The sequence below is a fragment of the Eretmochelys imbricata genome, chromosome 22 (assembly GCF_965152235.1).
Source record: "Eretmochelys imbricata isolate rEreImb1 chromosome 22, rEreImb1.hap1, whole genome shotgun sequence".
Classification (NCBI taxonomy): Eukaryota; Metazoa; Chordata; order Testudines; family Cheloniidae; genus Eretmochelys; species Eretmochelys imbricata.
This window is the reverse complement of record NC_135593.1, coordinates 4421181-4439139: the sequence shown is the minus strand read 5'-3', so window position 1 is coordinate 4439139 and position 17959 is coordinate 4421181. Positions and strand designations below refer to the sequence as shown.

The 17959-nt window shown below is 40.1% G+C and overlaps 1 protein-coding gene across 2 annotated transcripts in view; it reads left to right on the top strand.

The window, feature by feature from the left end:
- The window catches only part of CDON (cell adhesion associated, oncogene regulated), a 98659-nt gene that overhangs the window by 15401 nt on the left and 65299 nt on the right, over positions 1-17959 (top strand). The window contains exon 1 of one of the 2 annotated variants that reach the window (XM_077839829.1): positions 12526-12652. The exons of the other annotated variant lie outside the window; for it this stretch is intronic. The gene's annotated coding sequence lies outside the window, so the exon portion shown is untranslated. Of the gene's footprint in view, positions 1-12525; positions 12653-17959 lie in introns of those variants that run through there. 2 annotated transcript variants of the gene reach the window in all.

Below are 17959 nucleotides of genomic sequence, written 5' to 3'. Positions count from 1 at the left end.
GACACATTAAAGAGCCACTTTTGGCTCCGAAGCCACAGTCTGAGTATCACTGTTATAAAGACAAACTTGGATTGAAGGAGCTGAATCAATGAATTTTGCAAGTACTGGAAGGTTTTGATATTAACTTTCTAAATTCAGGACGTCTGATTTGTATTTTTAAAAAAAGCGAACAGGTTTTGGATTTATTTTCTGTTCTTTGAAGTTACCTTGTATCCTATCTTGTACATTTATCATTACAGTTTAAGCTGGGTGTGTCAGAAGGAAATAGTGTGAAATAAGTTTATTTAATAAACATAAACAATGTATCTGCATTTGAAATTCCAAACTAAAAGTAATTTGTCATTGTTTATATTAAAAGCATACACAATAGTACAAAATCCTAAAATTGCTATGGAAACAACTCTAATAAGCAAAATAAGTTCAGCTTTTTGAAAGTTTTCAGGTTTATACTTTGCTTACAAAGTCTGAGATAGGGAACTAATGTGTAAATGTACAATTTAGGGCCCCTACTACTCAACAAGATGGGTTGCAGAAAACTATAACGGGCAGAGTTCTTCTCCCAGACAGAGGTATTTTTACTCTAGAGATGTATACATTGCAGAAGGACAGGTTTCAGAGTAGCAGCCGTGATAGTCTGTATTCGCAAAAAGAAAAGGAGGACTTGTGGCACCTTAGAGACTAACACATTTATTTGAGCATAAGCTTTCGTGAGCTACAGCTCATTTCGTCGGATCCGAAAGCTCATGCTCAAATAAATTTTTTAGTCTCTAAGGTGCCACAAGTCCTCCTTTTCACATTGCAGAAAGCAAATATTGCTTATCTGGGTTTGGGGAAGTGTTCAATTAGGGTGGACCACACTAATATCAGGTCAGGCATCTCTGTGTGACTGACTGAGCCTTGTCTGTAAGCTTTCTTTAAAAGTGAAAATAAACACTAACAAAAGTGAACAGTCACTGTCTTTGATTGGCAAGTTTAAACACAGACCAGAATAGTGATGCTACTTAATCTTGTTATTCACAGTAGCTGATTGATATGCATGTAGGATGGAATTCACCCCCAGTAGAGGGCCTGTTTAAGGCCCTCTGTGCCATTTGAGCCCTGTATTAAATGATTAAGTGGAGCTTAAATGATGTGAAGGGTCTTTGGACCCTTTACCCTATTGTGTGATCATGTTCTGACAATATTTAAAGAGCTCTCTTGCAACAAAATGTAACCTTCAACTGAGGACTCTTTTAACACATTTCAATGGTTTGTGTAAGCATTTCTAAAGCACATAGCATTGTAGGATAAGACCTGTGCATAAATCATAGAAACAGTGAGAAGTGTGTGGAGGGACAGTTAATATATCTTGCTCTTGATTTCATTCTGCCTTTAGTATGTTACTAAATTTTCTTCTGCTCTGGTACTTCGGGCAACGCAGTGGCAAATAAGTAAGTGTGTAGTGCAACCTGAAGATGGTGCAGATGAGATTTATCCCAGACTGCTTTGGGAAAGGGTCTTTCAGCCCCATGGGCCTGCTGTTCTTGTTTTGGTTCTCTCTAGTTCTATACCTGGACTCTGTTAAACATTGTCCATGTCTGTATGGATAAAAGAGGTGCACTTTTCAATCAGGTAGCTTGGTCATGTTGTGGTTGTGTTTGAACTTGTTTTGTAGGTCGTGACAAGTTTCATGGCTCATGTGAGTCATGCAAGGAAATTTAGTCTGAGAGATAGTGCATCTATTCTATTGAGGGCTTTACGGATCAGTTCTGCACTCTTGGCTGGGTGGCTGTTATGAATTACCTTTATTTTTCTTATGACTCTTATCTAGGCCCTAGTAGAGTGAGTTTAATATTTCTGTCACAGTCAGGATTGGGGCCCATTGAATTAGGTGTTGTACAAGGAAATAGTCCCTTCACCAAAATGCTTAGAATCTGATTTTGAAACCAGACACAGGAGGGAATGGGAAGAATGAGAGTAACGAGAACAAAATCACAGTTACCTGTTGTACAGCTTGATGATAATCATTGGAACGTTATAAAAGTCAGTAAAATCTGCTGTTCCCAACTGCCACTCCTCCTGGCCATCATTAGTTAGCTGACTTCTTGCCAATATGACAGCAGAAGTAGGTCTTGAGGATGGATTTGCAGAAGGACAATATATTGGCCTTACAGATTACAATAGATGAGCAAGGAGACCAGCGTGTGGACTGCTGTGACCAGGTGATTGTCTGAGAGGGCAGACAATGGAAGATGGCACTTTTGGTGACCAGTGCTATTAAGTTTTCTAGGACCAGAAAGAGCCCAGCAAAATCTCTAACTACGTGCTATCTTAACTGCCTTTGGGATTTAATCTTAGTTTTCTAAGTGTTCATCTTTAATAATTTTCTAGTTAATGCATTACAAAGAGAACATATGCTTTTGTACAAAGGTATGGCTCCATCTGGAACACGGTGTTCAGTTTTGGTTGCCTCATCTAGAATTAGGTTGAAAATGTTAAAGGCACACCAAGACTCAGTGCATGTGCCAAGAAATTAAAAAAAGGAAGATTGTTTAGCCCACTAAGGAGAGTTGATTGACGTGTTCAGAATTATGAAGGGAGTCGTCAAAACTGACCAGATGTTCCTTTTTTGATATAGCATTTAGTCAGCTTGTGGAATCCACTGCTATTGTATGTAAACTGAAATCCTATATAGACTACAGCACACAAGCTTTGCTCTCTGGTTCAAGGGAGCCTCCCATACCCTGCAGCCATAAGTTTACATGTTCCTAATTGCCCACGATGTAAGACAGCAATAGATTGGGTTGCTGTAAATTCTGGCTGCAGGTATAGATTTAATAGACTAGTTGTACTTCCCTTTAAGGGATCACAGGTAGAATGGATCACTACAAGTTGCAACAGAATGAATCAGACTTGATGATAAACTGGTTTAAAACACCTTTTGCCTACATTTTACAGAACTGCAGGAGTTGTTGGAGGATGCCAGTGGAAATGTGGGATTACTTTCTGAAGTTGTTGCGAATTAACTGAATTTCTTTCTTTAATAGCTCTTTTGTAGCGGGTTCAGCCACAGAGGGGTGTATTTTTTTCATTAAATTCAAACTTGAGGTAGATGGCTTCCAAGTGTAGAAAGTGAAATTGGTGGAGCCAGATCCTCAGCTAATATAAGTTAGCATAGTTCCATTGGCTGAGGGTCTATTCTTAACATTTTTCCTGATACTTACAGCAAACCGATCATTCAAATCTTTTTCCTTACTTCATTAGTCCAGGTAAGTGATCTGCCAAGGTATAAACAAGTGTGAACCATCTTGGTGTGTTAAATAGGTACATTGCATTGAAAACACTATACTTACAGGTAGGTTTGAAAAGCTTACCATACAGTGTGTGTATTTAGTCTGCATAGTTAAGTTTGTGTGCGTTAGCTACTTTGGAGTATCTAGCTGAGCTGTGAAAATAAGTATTATTGCTCTTGTCTGGATCTTCTTGTGTCAATTGAGAACTTTGTGTGTTACTAGCATGAAATTAAACTAAGTTCACCTCAAAATTGCAATAGTTTGGGGCGCTTGGGAGACTATGTATTATTAAATACGTCCTCATAAATGTACGATGCTTTGCAGATGGATATGACCCCAGCTCCAAAGAGGTGCCAATGTAAGGGTCTGGTCAGTAGCCCAAGAATGGGAAGGGGAGGAGATTGCTGATGTGGAAACGAAAGCATTCCTAGAAATAATATTTGAAGGAGTGATTAAGAGAAGGGGTGGCAGGCAAGAAGTCTGCCCCAAGCCTAGGGCCAGCATTATAGGTACAAAAGCAAGAATGGAGAACCCTTAAGGTTATATTAACGGACAGGCACGTGAGATCAATATTATGTAAGAGTCTGAAGAAGGGAAAGCAAAGAGCTAAACTTTGAATTTACTCACTCTACAATTATTCTGATGGAGCCATTAGTCTGTAGTCTGCTTAGTCTGATGGCTTCATCAGAACCATTGTGGTCTGAATAAGTCATTTTTTTTTGCACATTTCTGTTTTATAAACCACATTTAAATAAATAGGCTTAGTTCAGGGATTTAAGAAATACTTGCAACCCAGAAATACTGTACGTTAACACTAGTGGTTAATCCCCAACTTTTTCTTGAGGCTGGAAAGTTGGGAAATCTGAGATCAGTTCATGATGCTGTGAACCACATATGCTGCTTTAGCAGGGCACAAGGGGACTTGGTGTCACAGTTGCAATCAAAACTAGCCTAAGTTGTGCATATTGCATGTTACTTATGAAAAATCCTGTGGTGCTCCTGTAATTTCTTGGATTTTATACTTTCCATATATAATGCTGATATTCTAGAGTAGCTACTTGAATGTAGAAATCTAGTGTGAATGCTTCTAGGCAGGAGGGCATATGCATGGGTCAGTAGAGGAATATATTCTTTCAGTTACAGGCTCAGAGATAACTTATCTAACTTTGGATAATGTAGAATTCTTCAGAGTGGTAAGATTAATATGTTAGTAAGAGTCCAGAGGAAATTCCAGCAGCGTGGGTCTCACAACTTAGTTCTGCCTGTTATGTGAGTGAATGGCAGTTGAGTCTTTGATTACCCAACATGTAATGCTGCACAGATGCATCTGAAATACAAAAATCTGTGGTCTCCTTAATGTGTTACATGACGGTGTTGTTCTGCTCTGTGGCGTTTACTGAGTGATAGAAAGGCCTCTCTAGGTGTAAGCTCAGACCTTGCCCCATTGTAACGTCATTAAGTTTGACTGAACTATGAGCCCATATTGGTGTGTGTTCACATCAGGAAGAAGGAAAGCAATATCCTGCACATGCACAGTGCACAGACTGTTAAATGTTCATAACTCTGTTTCAGAACCAGTTTCTTCAGACAAGGCCAAGCATGCATTTTTCAATCAAGACCATATGTGTGCCAAATTTGAAGTTGAAACAAAGATGTTTTTGAGTTATCAGAGTGCAAAATAAACATCTGAATAACTTTAACAGCTGAAAAAATCCTGCTGCCCTCCAACGGTATAACTCAAACAGATGAATGGCTTTGATTCAGACTTTATAACCGAACTCACCTATGAGCTGACACTCAGCGTGAGAAGCTTCATGCCTAAATGTGAAATTTAAGGGATGTCTGATAAGCAATTGGAAATGAGTGTCCTGGGGAAAGATACGGTCTCAGGGAACCAGGCCCCAAAACATTAATTTCATCAGACAAAAGAGCACCTCTTTGTAACTCTAGATTTCTTGACATTGATTAAATGCTCATACAACATTGTACGGTATAAGAAAATTGCCCAGTCAGTTTTCGCCTCATAACAAATTCTGTCCATAAACATTAATACAATAAACCGACTAAACAGATGACTCTTGCAGTGTGCTCTGAAGGCCAAGAGATTCAGGCTCTATTGGAGTAAGTTGAGGAGCGAATTCTGAAGTTGAGCAGCCCTTTGGAAGCTCTCTCCGGCTTAAACCAAGTTTAAGTGCTGCCATGGTCAGCAATGGTATGGGGTTTCTCATGTTACGTAGCTCTTCTTTGGTCAAAAACACCACCTTAAGTTCTAATCAAGCCAACTGGTAGCCAATGCTGGCAGTATGCAACTTCACTTAAGTGCACAGTCACATTTTGTGCCAACTTCAGTTTCTAGTGGTTTCATGTCTAGCCCCATGTAGAGTTTAAGTAATCCGAGTCTAATGTGACAAGCGGTGAGTCAGTGTGGCATAGTCTGAATTGGATAAAAAAGGCTGCATCCTTTTCATGAGAGGTGAAGATAATCCACAAAGTTTTTTGTAACATAACAAATACAAATTTAGGTGGGGTGGGAGTTTATCCACTGGTAAAAGCATAAGAAAGTGTGGTGGAGGATATTTATTTTCTCTTTACTAATCTTAGAGTAGCAGAGAGTCTCATATTCCAGGGTGCAATCAATACATGATGTGACAGTTGTGTATTCTAAATGTCAAGTGCTATTTCTGTTTCTAAATTGTTAGTTTGAGTATTCATCCCTTTCCACCTCCTTAGCACCATTGTAAAAGTTATCCTCTGCTTATAATTGCAAAAATTAAATCCTGCATCCTCTTGTCAAATGGAAATTGAATGAAGGAACAACTTGCTGCCATCTGTGGTTTTACTAAAGAAACGTTAGCTTTAATCAAGTGTTCTCTGGGCAAATGCCATTCCCTGCAGAATCAAGCTCAAGTACCACCCCCCCCACTGCTGTGGTAGCCTCTTCCACTTCCTCTTGTTAGAGCAGCTGTGTTTGGGGGATACAGGGGCCCCCGGAAGAGGGTTCTGGTTTTAGACACTCTCCTGCCATCCCAGCAGAGTCCTCTGTGTATGAGTTAGTATAAGCTGATTTTGGTGGGAGTATTGTCCAATATTAACTTATTGTGGTGGGGTATTGGCCTATAGTTGATTTTGATGAGTGTGACAGGGCAACATAAATTGCTATATTTGTTGTTGGTGGCAGCATTGGTGGGGGGTGGGAGGGGGATGCGTAGTTCAGCCAGAAGTAGACAAGTCTTTGGACCCAAGCACTGGTCCACAAATAGCACCACCTGTCAGAAGGCAGTATGCTTGGGGATGAGAGGGGATGGGAAAGAGAAAGGAGGTGTGCCTTGTGGCCTGTTGCATTTCATCCCGTTGAGTAGACTATCCTTATGCTTCCAGATGTTCAGTAATGATTTCTGTAAACAAAGAAATGTAAAAATCTTTGTCATTTGGATTTTTCAAATCTTTCATATGGAAATGAAACTTTTCTTTTTCTTTTTTTTTTTAACATCTACACCTTAATCTTCAATAGAGAGGACTTTCACTGGACAGCTAGATTAATAACAAAACTGTGAGGGAACTTTTAAATTTTAATAGAAGCTTTCTTCATTACAGCTTCACTTTCTAGGAAATGCATTAATTTGGTTTCTCATTAGTTCCCACAAAAATTATCAGAGTCTCAGAGATTCAACATTATCATTTCTCAGAGCAGGACTAAATGGGAGTTGTTGTTTTTTTCAAAAGATATGCTGTAGTTCAAAAGGAGTTATTTAGGGGAATTCTCTGGTCTGTGTTACACAGGAAGTTAGACTAGATGATCACTATGGTCTCTTCTGGTTTTGGAATCTGAGTCTAGGAGTTGTTTAATTAGGCTTACAGCTTTAGTAACAAATATGATGGGCTTTATTGACAAATATGACAAGCACAAGATGATCTATTTGAAGGTGTGCCCAAAGAAGAACATTACTTTTTGTATTACATTACGGCCTAGAGGCCACAACAGAGATCAGGGCACCATTTTGCTAGTGACTGTACAAGCATAGTGGGAGGTAGTCCTGCCCCAAAGGGTAGGGGAAAGTAACATGCAAATATTGCGAACTATGTGCTGGTTTGCAAATGTCCTGTTCCACAACTTTTTGTGGGTTTTTTAGGGTGGGAGGGAGGTTTTGTAAGGAGGGGATATTTAAGGGAAGAAGGTAAAGATTATAGGGGAGGGAGAAGAGATGTAGGGAAGAAGCCAAAAATCGTGACCTGAAGTATTCTTGAGGAAATAAAAATTGTTCTCAGTTTATTGCAGACACTTTATTATTTAATCTGAAATAGAGTATAAACATCAGCCCATAGCATGTATGTGAATTCAATAGAAGAGGTGAGAGAGAACTGAACTGGCATTTATGCCATTGATTTTTTTGAAGCTGCCGTCAGTAAACATTCTAACTTAATGTTCGCAGTTTAAAGTCCGAAACGCAGTCCTTAGAACTGATATACTGATTACTAGATGGAAATGGTAGAATTATCAATGATACAAAAAAGACAGAAGTGTTCAATAAATATTTCTGTTTGGGGGGGAAAAACATGATGTAGTAATATATAACACTCTTTCCATTCCACTAACCTCTCTAGAGGATGTTAAACAGCAGATATTTTTAAATCAGCCGGTCCAGATAACTTGCATCTAAGAGTTTTAAAAGAGCTGGCGGAGGAGGTTGCTGGACCAATAATGTTGCTTTTCAGTATGAGTTGGAACATTGGGGAAGCTCCAGAAGACTGGAAGAAAGCTGATGATGTGACAATATTTAAAAAGAGTAAATGGGGTGTGTGGGGTAAACCGGGGCTCCAGGGGAGCCAACTGAGGTCACTCAATTAGGGTGAACTGCAAAGAATGGGGCAGACAATCTGCAAAACTGGTAGATATTGTAATACTTAGATTTATCAAACCAGCATAAAACAGCTTCTATAATACCTTACTGGTTACCCAGAAACCAACAACACAGTTCCTTAAAGCAACCCAGCCTTCGGCCTCCACCCAGATACTCAAGTTAAATATGATGAGGATTACTGAAAATCTTATTCATCATATAAAAAAGTTATAACAATCCCAAAGGATTGGACATATTACCTCCCAGGTTAATGAATATTCCAGATCTTACCCAAATACATGCTTACAGCCAATCCTTATTAACTAAACTAAAAATTTATTTAAAAAGAAAAGAAAGAATTGGTTAAAAGATCAGTATAACATACAGACATGAGTATAATTATCGAGATTCAGATTCATAGCAGAGATGGTGAGCTTTGTAGTTGCAAAGAGTTCTTTCAGAATTAGTTTATAGGTTATAGTCCAATGTTTATATTTGGGGTGATTCCAGATTGGGACTGGAGATCTCCGCCTTTTGGCTTAAGCTTCCCCTGCATGAAGCATCAAGCAGATCTGAGATAAAAAGGATCAGGACCCACGGGTCTTTTAAACAGTACCAGGCCTTCTTTGACAGGTCGGAGTCCTTAGGGGAACAATAGGCAATCAGGGTGACTTTGAAGTAGGTCTGTTTCCTAAGCATTGCTGGTAATTAGCTGCACAAATTAACATAAGGCAATTTACCCATTAGGCAGTCTATCACAAACTTTAAAGAGATACATAGACAATGACATTATTTCACCCAAGATTCATCTATCTGTTAATATTCCCTTTTGACCTTTGAATCAACAGCTATAGTGACAGACAGGAACTGTCTGTTTGTATAGCTAACATTTAACAAGATATGAGTACACACTATAGGTTTGCATTTTGAAGTTCTAGCCTATCTACCATTGAATGATCCTAATTACCATTATATACTTTTCTAACATGTCTTTAATGGTTGACTCTGGTCATTTATCCTGCAGGATGCTTAACCCCTTTTGGCCATGCATCACACTTTGTATAAGATTTGTTGCAATTATAGAACAGTGGTAGCAACAATGATTTTGCATCGTCATACTCTAATCAGATAACGTCACAGGGTGACCTGGGTAATTATAGATCTGTCACTCTGACATCAATTTCAGGCAAGATAATGGAGCAGTTCCTGTGGGATTGCTCAATAAAGAATTAAAGGAGGGTAATATAATTAATGCAAATAAAATATGTTTTTGGAAAACAGGTGTCAAACTAACCTGATATTTTTTTTTAAATGAGATTAAATTTGGTTGATAAAGGTACTAGATATGAAAGGTGGTAATATGCATCCAGTGAAGTGGGCTGTAGCCCACGAAAGCTTATGCTCTAATAAATTTGTTGGTCTCTAAGGTGCCACAAGTCCTCCTGTTCTTTTTGCAGATACAGACGAACGCAGCTGCTACTCTGAAAGATAATAGTGTTGATGTAATATACTTAAACTTCTGTAAGGCATTTGACTTGGTACCCTCACGACATTTTGATTAGAAAACTAAAGAGAGATAAACTTAACATGGCACACATCAAGTGGATTAAAAGCTGGCTAACAGATAGGTCTCAAAATGTAACTGTCAAGAGTCGTTCATCCCACATATATAACTTATTTGGCTTTCTCAACTTCATCTACCATGTGCAGTCATTATATCTACTCTTTTGTCCTGAGCAAATATACGATTGTAACCAATTTGTATATATCTATATCTGTCTATATAAATGAACCAATACAAACACCGGAGAGTTTTGTTCTACACAAAAATTGCTACCAAATTTAGAACAATCACTAGCAACATGTTGCCCGTTCACAAGAATCTTCCTAAACTTTCCAGAAAAATGTATCTGGCTGCCACCATTTGCAAACTGACGTTATCCCTCACTTATACACACCAATACAAAACCATGTGCAGACCTACATACAATGTTTATGAATGTCAGATCATCCCTATATTAATAATGAAAACACAAACCTAATAAAAAAACCTGGTTTGAGTTATGGCTCAGTATTTTTTTGGATAAGGGAATAGTTGGGGGGAAGGGAATTAGTTAAGGTCAAGAAGGAGAACTTGGGATGTCTTAGGGATTTAATGCCTTAACTGCTTGCTGCTTTTATTCCCCCCCCCCCCTTTTTTTTGTTTTGTTTAGAAAAGTGTTGGAATATATATATTAGTTTCAGATATGAACACATTCTTTCAGAATGAAATGACTTATAAATTGAAATAATTTTTCACTTATCTGTGTTATAGTGAGGTTATCTGCCAGGCAAGATTACTGAAAAAACTATTTTCAGTTGATTCTCAGGTCTGTTTACTGCTTTCATTCTTGGTTGGGAGGGTTACATGTGATCTTTCATAAAGCCACCCTTGAAAATCTAACTAGAACAAATGTTGGATCTGCAAGACTGTTGGGCTGAGTTTGACTTCCAAAACAAACAAAAATACACACACATGGACAAAATAAAAATCCAGACCCTTGACGTGGTTTTATTATGCGTAATCTCAAAATCCTGTTTTTCAGAACTGCATAATTCTAATACAAATGTTTATATTTCTTTAAAACACATACACAAAGCCCTCGCTCCACATGTATGTAGATGCATGATTTCTCACCTACTCCGTCTGGTTTCTTGTAATCTAACCTCACACAGAAATGGTAGTTGTGGTGCCTGTTTTGAAGGGAGTAGAACAGGAGCCCTTTAATTTTTTATGCAAGTTGTGACTACAGCAAAACTTCTCCTTTGAGCTCAAGCCCCTCTTCTGAGTGTAATTAGGAACACATTGATTCTTATTGCAGCTGGCAGCCACACTATTGCCTTTTTCTGCTTGTGACCCCCATGGTCCTGATGACCTTTCCTGGGGTTAGTCGTGGGCCCTTTTCATTGTGATGGGCTAGAAGTGGCTCATGTGGAGTTGATTATTTCCTTGCTCGTCTGGCCTTTTTGGTGCCATAACTCCAAGTCACTTCCATTTTCTTCCTCTGCTTTTGGCTGACCACAGTGAAAGGAAATGCTTTTGCTGGCGACAGGATCAGTTTGCATGCATGGCTGACTCGATTGAGACCCTGAAGGACGAAGGGGGGGAGGGTTATGAACACTGTAGGTGCTACGTTGTCTTGTTAGAAGTTGGTGTGAATTTTTGAACGATTAAGCATTCATAAATATGTTGCTTAAATAAGATTACATTTCCCTTTAAACAATCTCAGACCTTTCTATCGGCGCTATACCTATCAACTGTGTTCTTAATGCACAGCAGTGCTGTTTTTACAGATGTATACTGTATGCTTCCGTAGTGAAAGTATGAGTTATGTGGTATGTGTGAGACTGCATCAGTGTCAATTGCACATGACTGCTTCAAGAGATTTCATAACTACCAAAAGAACCAAGAATAAACACCAGGGCCCAGTAGTTAAAACTGATGGGCAGTATGCCAGTTGCTACTGGGCTTTTCAGTGCCCCCTCCCAAGAAACAAACAAAAACTAGCAAAGTATGTGTGCCCGCTGCTATGCGCATTTTTGCCAGATCCCAGGAGGACCGCATGAAGACAGTCAATGATCAAAGGCTTTGGTGATGACTGAGGAGTCAAAAGTTAAAGGAATGTCTGATTACTTTCTTTTGGAAAACTATAGGCTTTGGTACCTTTTTTTTTTTTTTTTAAAGGTGTCTTGGTGTGAACTTTAATGATCCAACTTAGCTAGTGTTCCCTTTTACCATGGTATGTTAGTTAATTCTGGAGATTTTATTTGCCTTATTTTAAGACCTTAAATTCAGTTTCTCTTTGAAATCTTCAGTTTACTGCATTGCTACAGTGAAGACTGTAGAGAACAAATTAAAATTAAAAAGTCTTTAAAAAAAATACTGGAACTTATGTGTGGTCTAGGAAAAACACAGTACTTGACATGCTTCGGTGTCAGAGCATATAAAATATTTATGATATGGTAACATACTGAACTAAACATTTTTCAGAATGTGAAATGCCTTTGTTGGCAAAGATGTGAAATCCCTGGAATCTCAAAGCCAATGTATTCATAGAGAAAATAGTTTCTGCTGTCATTTTTTCTCCCTTTAGCACAGCTGAGTAATGTCCCCAAAGATCGAAGCTTTCCTTTGGCCATAGGACAACACAGGGCACCGTTATCTTTACAGAAAAGGCTATTTGTCAATTTTTAGAGATGGGATGAGTAATCAGGAGAGCTTTAACTTCTTAACTCTCAGAGGGGAAGTGAAGTGATGTAACCCTATACTGTGGGTGTCCCTAAATGTCTGACCATGAGAAGATGGGGCTGGATGACAGGGGATGGATCGCTTGATAAACTGCCCTATTCTATTCACTCCCTCTGAAGCATCTGGCACTGGCTACTGTCGGAAGAGAATATACTGGGCAAGATGGACCCTTGATAACTTTGGAGAAGAAAATAGGAACGTCTTCATAGTGAATATACTTTCCTTTTTCCTGCTCTCTCAGCACAGCTGGAAGGGTAGGTACAAAGCAGCACTTAAATGGGGAAGTACTTGTGTATACAATGGCTAAGCAGCGAAAGCTGTCTATTATTTAATGATTATATTAATTTAAAGCCTCAATGGTTTGGGACTTTGTGCTAGTTACAGTACAAATGACAGTCCCTGCCCCAAAGAGCTTTACAGTCTGAAAGACAAGACGTAAGAGTGGATGAGGCCAACAAGGACAGGGAGGAGAAGATAAAAAAAAAAGATGTTTTAGAACAGCAGGCTGTTACCATCAGGTACACTGTTATGCTGTTTAGAAGTAGGATAATAAGGCCTTAACTACCTAATGGGGGGGAAAGATGTTTAATCCTATCTGAAGGAATGTTTGTTACCCTTGGAAAGCTTGAAAGATTCCCATGGGACTCATGAAATACCTCATAACTACTTATATGCACTTAAAAGAGCCTAAATCCTGTCTGCTGAGGCTGCACACCAGTGCTGAGAATTCATCACCATTGCTGGGTTAAACTTTTCTCACTGGCCAAGACTAGAAAACAGCTTTGGCTTCCATTTCAAAGTTAAATTACTATCTGAAATAATTCATGTAGAGGAGCAAGACAGAAAGACAGCAGGCCGGTCAGCAGAATTTACAACAAAAATTTGCTGAAAATTACTTGACGTGTCATTTGTGCCGCAAAAGTGACTTTTTTCTCATCTTGGCTGAAAGGGCAATAAAACCTGGAAGAAATTCCACATTAGCCTCAAGCCCATTCAGATCCTATTATAAGATACTTCTTTGCGTTGAAGAGGAATATTCACTGTCTTAGGCCTGGGCTATGCTCGGGGGGAGGGGAGGGTTTTGAACTAAGATACTCAACTTCAGCTACACTATTCGCGTAGCTGAAGCCGAAGTATCTTAGTTTGACTTACCTGGCCGTCCTCACAGCGGCGAGTCGACTGCAGCAGCTCCCCCGTCGACTCCGCTTACTCCTCCTGCTGAGGTGGAGCACAGATGTTGATTTGGGGATTGATTTATCACGTCTAAATGAGACACGATAAATCGATCCCTGATAGATCGATCACTACCCGCTGATCCGGCGAGTAGTGAAGACGTACCCTAAGTTCACTTCTGGTTTTCTTGTTGGATACTCTTTAAATTCAGGTGAAATAGTAAAATACTTGTAAGCGTGACGTTTGTAGCAAGGTGGGTGGATTAGAGCAGCTGCCAGCACTAACCTGTTTTTGATGCAACTAATATCAATGGTGCTTCATTTAGTGGGTCTTCCTTTGGTACCATGAATAGCAGTATTGGACCATGAGAAGTGGTACAGCAGCTGTTAGGTCAGGCCAAATAAGCTACTTGGGCTTTTCACCCTTGTATTCGGATCTGCATTTGTTCCGATTCTAGTCTCGATCCCATTTCTTGAGCCTGGGCAGTCTCTGCATTGCACTATACCAGTCTCAGGCATTCCATTCCTTTGCCAGCAGATGGCACCACGTAGATAATGCTTCCAAAACTCTGATATGATTGGCATTGAACCTCCTGGAATTCTCCTTGGCACGGTGTCTCTTTAGAACGGTGAGGGAGCTCCTCAGGATGTTCATACCTTCAACTCATGACAAGTGAGGCTGTGTAACTGGAATGATCTCTTTGTTCAGTATTATGTATTCAATTAAATATCAGAGTGCTTCTCATTAGTATATCTCAAAGCTTTATACTGTATCTTACTCAGCTGCAAAACTTTAAGCACAGTTCAGTAAACTCCTGTTATTCAGAACAATACCAGTGTTTCAACACTGAACAGAATTAACAAAGTTCTTTCTGACGCTACTCATTGCCAAGAAATTCTCCATTTTCCTTCATTGATGTACCAGTAGTACAGCCACTTTAGAGCTGGGAAGGTCAGATGCTGGACTGAAAACACTGGAAAACAAACTCTTCCATCCAGAGAAGAGGTGTTTCATAGACTGTGGAAGTCTAGGCCTCCCCCATACCACCTCTTTCTAGTACACCTCACCCCTGTCCTGGAGGGAGCACCACTAAAGGTGAAAAGGAAGTTCATTCTCTCTGCTCATTAAATCCTTGACCATCTCTTCTGAGACTCTCAGCAAATCTGCCAGTTGTAAATTGGACACCTGTCTGCCAGGAACTTAGTTGGTGGTCTGTCTGTGACAGACTGACAATATCCACTAATTAGAGAGACAAATTTGGGGGAGGTAATATATTTTATAGGACCAACTTCTGTTGGCGAAAGACAAGCTCTTGAGCTATACAGAGTCCATCCTCAGGTCTGGAAAATGTACTCAGAGTGTTACAGCTAAATACAGAGTGGAAGAGATTGTTTCGCATAAGCAGTTAACACACATTCTAAGGGACCATTCAAGGTGCAGTAGCCTGTCATAAGACATGGGGGGGGGGGGTTAGTGGGTTACAGATTGTTGTAGTCAGCCATAAATCCAGTGTTTTTATTAAGACCATGGTTTTTACTGTCGAGCAAAGTTATGAGTTTAAGCTCTGGGCTCATCTTTGGAAGCTGTTGTGCAGGTGTCCTTTGAGGACGAGGACTGAGAGGTCAGATGTGGCATGATCACTTTGTGAAAAGTGTTTGCTCATGGGTGATATAGTCTTTTTGTATTTTATCACTTTTTCTGGGTGAGTTTGTTTGTGACCATTTGGGTCCAACACAGGCTACAACACCACTGCAAATATCCTGAGCAGACTTTATGGAGTGAAGATAAACTTTACTGAATTAAGTTATACCTTATAATTACGGTTAATACCTTTTGGGGTGCATCACATTAAAAATGCAGTTGTGTACATGTTGTTGTGGCATTGTTTGTATCTTCTGAAGTAGTACTTCCTCCGTTATCAGACCCCTGGAAAGGTCTGATTACTGGAATCTCCAGGAGCCCACATACAAAGAAAGGACATTTGGGTAAATAGCCTGGTTTTAAACTAGCTCAGGGTCTTCTCCCTGATCCAGCGGGCAGACAGGACCCCTGGTCCACAGAGGGCCCCAGTCTTTAGAGCAGGGTTGGAAGGACTAGGCTTTTTCTGAGGCCTCATAAGCCTGGGTACTTGTTCAGGGCTGAAGCTGTGGTGAATTTAATCCCCTTGGGTGGGGATTTGAAGGACTGCTTCTGCCACAGCCCGTGTTAGGATTGGGGTGAGCCCTGGTAAGCTTATTAGCACGTCCTCTCCATGGATCACCTCCACCACTACAAGGTGAGGCTTGCGTGTCTCAGTTACCCCAAGAGGGGATGGTACCTGGAGTCACGTACTCCCTTAGGGTCACCCATGTCAGAATGGTCAAGGGCAGTGGATTTCCAGACAAAGTGTGATCCAAGAAGTCCCTAACGGCAGAGCTGATGGAGGATAACTGCACAATGGAGGTGAAACTGTTTTGTGGACGGGTGCAGGGTTAAATCGATCTAACGCTGCTAAATTCGACCTAAACTCATAGTGTAGACCAGGGCTAAGAGAGGTGACGGATGGGGGAGTGGGAAGTCTGAAAGTGGGTGCCCTTGCATGGCCACTGAGGGCAAATACATGTGATGCTGCCTGACCATTTCATGTAGGCCAGGGGTTCTCCACCTTTTTCTTTCTGAGCTCCCCTGCTCCCCCCACAGGCTATAAAAACTCCATGGGCCATCTGTGCCAGAACAACTAGTTTTCTGCATATAAGAGCCAGGGCTGGCGATAAAGGGTAGCAAGCAGGGCAAATATGTGGGGCCGCATGCCACAGGGGGCCCCGCAAAACTAAGCTGCTCAGGCTCCACTTTCAGCCCCAGGTGGCAAGGCTCAGGGCCCTGGGCTTCAGTCCCATGAGGTGGGGCTTTGGCTTTCTACCCTGGGTTCCAGCAAGTCTTGGCCCTGCTTGGCGGCCCCCCTGAAACCTGCTCGCAGGCCCCCAGGAGGCCCCGGACTCCTGGTTGAGAACCACTGATGTAGGCCATTGATAGGTCATCAGCTGGAAAGTAATTAACCTAATACATTATAAAATCATTTTTCTTTGTTGATATTTATGAGACATAAGTACAGTAAAAGGAAAGCTTTAATATATGGTACTGCAGCCTTTATTCTCCAGACATTGTTCAGCTTAAATGTTCCACTTACTTAGGTGCTCCTTGATAACAAAGTATAAAAATGACAAAAGGGCTGAGCAGATGCCAATATTTAGATACCAATTTTTGCAACATCAGTGTCTTGTCTTAAAATTGAATTTGAAACAAGTGCCTAAACACTAATATTGCTTTTACAGCTGATTACTTCAGATTCATTAAAGTTTTTTATATCACACTTGTGGTATTTTTCCGTCGCAGGATACTTAGGCACATGCATGAATTCTTGTGCAGTTTTTTCTGTATACATAATACACTGTAATTGGTTGCACTGTCATTCAAGCCTACTAAAAGATCAAAAGAGCAGAATAGCTGTTGACACTGGCAATAAGGAACATGTAAAAAAGATAAACAGAAGGAAATCAGAGAATGGATAAAGGAGAGATTTCATATGATAAGGTTTAGTTGAAGATAATGAGCTTTGCCTTGGTTAAAGACAGCTGCAGTGTAACCCAGTAGCCTCGTGCACTGGGGTTAAAGTTGACCTAGAATTTACGTTTCATTGCTTTTTATAAATAAATAGTTGAGGAAAGATTTGGCAAAAAGAAACACCACCCCCCACCCTTTTCGGAAAAGTGGTTCATGTTAACAAGTTCTCTGAATGTTTACTTTGTCCTGTGTGCTTGCTAGTGGGGTAGCTATCCTGCCCTTGAACCAAGTGAATATTCAAATAAACCAAGCACTTTCTACACAGCTAGTTTTTTCTGCCATCTGTGTTACCAAAAATATCCTTGAGTGCTCGCTAAAGGAATTAGCAATTGTTGGACTCTTTAAGAGTGAGGCACCTAGAACTACTGAACAGTCTCGCAGGCCGATCAAACCTTAATTTGATGCATTTCCTAACTTAATTCAGTAGGATCCCCTTGAACCATTTTTTAAATTTAAATGTAATATGCATGAAAAAACAGCAATAAGTAAGTAGCCTCTAGGAAACATGAAGTGTTCTTGTACTCCTGTTAAGATCTAATACTTTTTTGCATTTTTATCATGCTACTTTGAGCTTCAAGCTTTGAGAATGTGAAAGTTACAGTACTGCTTTCCATTTTTCAAATTGAAACATTTGTATCCTGTACCACATTTTGGCGCTCCTCCTTTTCTGAGCAGTGTACATTAGACCAGAATACTGAGCATTCTGTACATTAGATCAGCAGAGCCCATGATCCAACCTGTACATCAGATGTATGTTTTCATAGAAATTGCTGACATGAAGCACTTAA